This window comes from Sciurus carolinensis, chromosome 8 (genome assembly GCF_902686445.1).
Source record: "Sciurus carolinensis chromosome 8, mSciCar1.2, whole genome shotgun sequence".
NCBI lineage: Eukaryota > Metazoa > Chordata > Mammalia > Rodentia > Sciuridae > Sciurus > Sciurus carolinensis.
In genome coordinates, this window is record NC_062220.1 from 80,821,433 (window position 1) to 80,827,041 (window position 5,609).

Here is a 5,609-nt window from a genome sequence, read left to right on the forward strand (position 1 = left end):
GACTACTTATGACTATATTTCAGTTAACTTCTCCCTTTGCCCAAACCTGCTCGCTTCCCTTGCAGGTATGGAATCTTTTTTTTTTTTTTTTTTTTTTCTTTTTTTTTTTGGCAGTGCTGGGGATTGAATCCAGGGCCTTGTGCTTACAAGGCAAGCACTCTATCAACTGAGCTATCTCCCCAGCCCTGCAGGTATGGATTCTGAAAGCAGTCATCAATACTCTTCTTGCATGATGTTCTGTTTCAGAGTCTGCTTTCTGGGGAACTGGACCTGCAACATTGATGAACACAGGCCTTGACATTTACAGCAGATCCCCAAATACAACAGAAGCCCTGAAAGTTGTTTGGATATAGCTGTGTTTTGGTAGAAAGAGATCTAGACTTGAATTCTACCTCAGAGAGTTCAAAACTGGACTCTGTCACTTGTAAGTGCCTATGTGACCTTAGAAATGCCATTATAATATTTGTACCTCAATTTTGTCAGTAAAATGGCCAGAGGTGACATATGTGAAGTGTGCTATCTGTTAATACAGTATAAACAGAAGGTCAAATGACTTATTTGCATCATTCATACGATGCCAGAAATACTGAAAGGGTCCAATAATTTTTGCACAGGTATCATTTGGGAATATTATTAGAGTACCTTCTTCATACTGATGCCTTTTTGACTCTAAAAGTTGACCCAATCAATATCAGACCTGCTAGTTTATTCACCCATACATAGATACAGAAGCCATCTCTTGCAAAGATCTTGTCTGTTTCTGGAATCTAGTTCATCAGTGCTTCCCTGCATTTACTGCCCTGTACTTGCACCATTAAAAATATGCTTTCTTGCTGGGCAAGGTGGTACACACCTGTAATCCCAGCAGCTCGGGAGGCTAAGGGAGGAGGATTGAGAGTTCAAAGCCAGCTCCATCAACTTAGCCAGGCCCTAAGCAACTCAGTGAGACCCTGTCTCTAGATAAAATATAAAAAAGGGCTGGGGATGTGACTCAGTGGTTAAGCACCTCTTAGTTCAATCCCAGGTACCAAAAAAACAAAAACAAAAACAAATTTGTTTTGTATTTCATGATTTTTTTCTTTTGTTCATGATTGGAGTAAAGGTACCATCATTTTCTTTTGATATTTAATAAATTACCACAAACTTAAAAGACTAAAACATCTACATGTATTATCTCAGTTTCTATTTCAGGATGACTTAGCTGAGTCTTACTAATTGAAATAAAATATTGTCTGGCCAGCAATCTCATCTGGAGGCTCAACTGGGGAAAGAATTCATTTCCATGGTTGTTTGCAACTGTCAAATTAATGACCCTGTGTTTTGTTGTCTGTCAGCTGGAGGTTGCCCTAAGCCCCTAGAGGCTGCCAACAGTCTATGTCATGTCTCTGCTTACTACATTTAAAAAAAAAAAGCAAGTGTGTAAAGCAAGTGTGTTGCCAATATAGAGTCTTATATAATATACTGTTACCCCAAGATCGACTTTCATCACCTTTGATAGGAAGCAAGTCATAGATCATGCCCACATTCAAGGGCATGAATATCACCAAAAGACAGGGATTGTAGGGTCCACCCTATAGTTTGTCCACCACAGAAGGTGTCCTTATATATTTTAACTGAATATGAAATCCATAAAATTGTTAAAAGCCCAATGTCCTTACATAGTGGAACTCACATCAGTTATACTACATATTAGGAACTTGCAAACAAGGTGAAGAATACTCATAACACTAGAAGACAAACTCAATACAGCCCCAAGAATGGTTGGAGTTGGAGTTTATATACCCAAAATTGAATGGAAGCATGGCTAAAACTTATGGTAGTAGGTAATGCTGGCAAAAAGGCATTCTAAGTGAAAATTCAGACAGAAAACAGATTTCAGACCTTGCATTAAGTTACGGACTTCGGCCAAAAAACAAAAACATACAATTCTGGCCTTGCAGTTAGATCACACTAGTCAACAAAATAAAGGGAAAACAACTCCATAAACATTGCAGTTGCAGTCATTTCAAACAAGGGGAGATGGACAAGAAACACCTGGAGGAGAAAGACAATAAGCACGGTTATAATCTGGTTCCTTGGACTACTGTGATTATGGTCATTTAGCTCAACGATTGTAATTATGGTTACAGTTATTACTGACCATACAGTACTTGGTTACAAGATAAGTGTGAAGTCTCTTCTCTTGGTGCTGTACCCCTGCACATTTTTGGGGGGACTATTGGGGTTTGAACTCAGGGGCACTCAACCACCACATCCCCAGCTCTATTTCGTATTTCATTTAGAGACAAGGTCTCACTGAGTTGCTTAGTGCCTTGCCATTGCTGAGGCTGGCTTTGAACTCAAGATCCTCCTGTCTCAGCCTCTGGAGCTGCTGGGATTACAGGTGTGTGCCACCATGCCCAGCACCTGCAAATTGTTAAAGAAGAAAGAATAATTTATCTTTTTCTGGATCATGAAGAAATATGGAAGAAAAAAAATATTTTTACATATTATATAGCTGAGAAGGTGTTTCCTCCCATGCTTCCATACATTGAATTTTTCTCAGTAGGTTTTGAACCTTCCCTTCCCCTTTCTTTTCTTCCTTCCTTTCTTTCTTCTTCCTTCCTTCCTTCCTTCCTTCCTTCCTTCCTTCCTTCCTTCTCTCTCTCTCTCTTTCTTTCTTTCTTTCTTTCTTTCTTTCTTTCTTTCTTTCTTTCTTTCTTTCTTTCTTTTCCCATGACTACAGAAATATCTAAATTTTTGCATTGGTTGTTTTAAAATAAAGTGCTAAACTAACCTTACTAATTAATGTTAAATATCACAGGGTCAAATAGATATCATTATGCAGTTTTTCATGTGTCATATAATGGATAATTTATTTTTAAATTGCTTTAAATTTATTTTCATATAAATTAAAAATGGGACTGAAACAAAGCAGGATTAAATAGCCTGTAGTGTAGAATGTCTTTCTTATTTAACTGTCTTAATATCCTAGCTGATCAAGGTGGCACACAACTGTAATCCAAGCAACTCTGGAAGCTAAGGCAGGAGAATTGCAGGTTTAAGGACAGTATTGGTAACTTAGACTCTGTTCCAAAATTATAAAACAGAAAAAGGCAGGGGATATAGCTCAGGGGGAGAAAAAAAAAAAGGGAGTTCCATCCCCATTACCACACACACACAAATCTCAATATCCTGAAATCTCTCCATTTGTATTATTTTAGCTACGTAATCTAGTCAACTCTTTTTTTTTTTTTTTTTTTTTCTTTGTTTTGGTACTGGGGATTGAGCCAAGGGGTGCTTAACCAATGAACCACATTCCCAACCCTTTTTATTTTTTTTATTTTGAGATAGGGTTTTGCTAAGTTGCATTGGTCCTAAGTTCCTTGTGATTTCACTAAGTTCCTAAGACTGGCCTTAGAACTTGTGATCCTCCTCCCTTAGCTTCCTGTGTTACTGGGATTACAAGCATGCATGACCACACCTGGAATATCTAGTCCATTCTTAAAGACCATCTACATTATATTTTTTTATAATACTATGTACCTATAATGATTTGATAAACTTATTTATAATAGCTATTTCAGTACCCTATCTTCTTACCCCTTTTCTGCACTATCTGTAATTCTCATCAGGGGAATAAGGCTTAACTTGAATTTGCCTCCATTATTCATTATAGGGCATGAGTTCTCTCCCAAACCTTCACCTGTAGAAAGTAAAAGCCTTTTCTTGCACTGAAAATTCCTACCTTTTGCCTCATCTTTATGTGATTAGCTTTTTAAAATTTTTATTTTAATCTTACTTGTTTTTTGTTGCTGTGCTTTTGTTGTTGTTGTTGATCTTTTTGGCAGGGTCTTGCTATGTTGCCCAGGTTGTTCTCAAACTCCTGGGCTCAAGAGACTCTCCCACCTCAGGCTCCCATGTAACTGGGACTACAGGCATGCACCACCACACCCAGTTTTAATTTTTTACCTCTTTATATTTTTACTTAAAAGCTGAATCATCACCTATTATTTTGATCAAAAATCAAATGTAAAACTATTCTGTGAGTATATATGGCACTAAATCCTTTTAATGATGAAATGAATTCTCCTACATTTCTTTGGAGGAATTGGCCACAGAGTACAACAACAGTTTTATATATTGAAGAAAAAAAAATGTCTTGGAAAGAATAAAGTTGACTAGCATTTGCTTTTACCCAAACATATTCAAATCCTCAATGTAGACTGAAAAATAGCATGAAATTGCTTTGTCTTCAACCTTAGCCAATTGCAGACCAAGGCAAAGATTTGTAACTGTATAGCAAGCAGCCATATGGTCAAATTATATAATTAATCCATTTAGTTAGATGCCAACTGTTGGTGATACTTTTAAATGTTAGCTATAATCACTGCCCTTTTATAAAAATCAGTAAAGGCAACAAGTCTAATCCCATTATCAAAGGCTATCTCAATGTAAACAGACTCAGAAGAACATGTGATGTAGGGACTTCTAGTTAAATACAGCAGATTGAACACATGTGCTTTTCTGTCTCCTCTCCAGAAACCTATCAAATATATAATTTATAATGAAAGAATATGAGGGCAAAATGGAGCCAGAAAGTAAACCAAGAAATACGTAGTCATGGGAACCAGGAACCAGAAACCAACCAAAGAGAATGCAAAGGAAAGACTGACAAATGGGGATTAGTTCCACAAAAAGTGACCAAAGTGAAACAGAAGGCTTTGGGATGGAGAACTTCAAGAAGAAAAATGCAAAAGTAATAGAGCATTTGATGTGCATATTCTTTTAGAAAAGTTGATAGGCATTGTACCAATATGTTGTAACATTTGGGGAAAAATAGCTGTAAGTACATAGAAAATTAAACCCATGCAAGAAAATGGGTAACTCCAGGGTGAAAAAAGGTAAATGAGAGAAGGAGAGAGGAAATATAATCAAAATATGCCACTTAAATCAGTAGTAAACAATATAAATTAAGTTATAATACAGTAAATAGCAATTATTGATTTAAGTGAGAATTTTAATATAACTAATATGAGTTGGATAGGGAGACAAATGTGGTGTTTTTGGAAGATTCAAGAAATCCCAATTATCATCAATTCCATAAGAAAAGCAATAGGTTATATATAAAAAGTTTTACATTGTGTGTGGGAGTTGAAAAATATGAACTTAATTACTGACAAAAAGAAAAGAACTGAGAGTGACTGCTTTGGACTATAGAATTTGGTGGGAGTTTTGAAAGAAGTGATGGTCTGATGGGGGACTTAATAATAGTACTTGATTTTTTTTTTTTTTTTTTTTGGTGGTGGTACTGGGGATTGAACCCAGGACCTTGTGCATGCTAGGCAAGCACTCTACCAACTAAGCTATATCCCCAGCCCCCAGTACTTGATTTGTATAAGATGAACATGTATTATGTGGTTAAAAAATTTAATTGAGTGCTTGCTTAGCCAAAACCAAAACAAAATCAAACCTAAATTTATTTTTTAAAAAATTCTGCTGGGCATGGTGGCACATACCTATAATTCTAGCAACTGGGGAGGTTGAGACAGGAGGATTGCAATTTCAAGGTCAACCTTGATAATTTAGGGAAATCCTGTCTCAAAAATAAGGACTGGTGATGTAATTCA

At 36.5% G+C, this 5,609-nt stretch overlaps 1 non-coding gene across 1 annotated transcript; it reads right to left on the reverse strand.

Annotated features, from left to right (window-relative positions):
• Positions 1-5,282: 5,282 nt before the first annotated feature.
• Trnaa-agc (transfer RNA alanine (anticodon AGC)) lies at positions 5,283-5,355 on the reverse strand. The gene has a single exon. It is a non-coding gene; the product is annotated as a tRNA-Ala (tRNA).
• Positions 5,356-5,609: the final 254 nt, after the last annotated feature.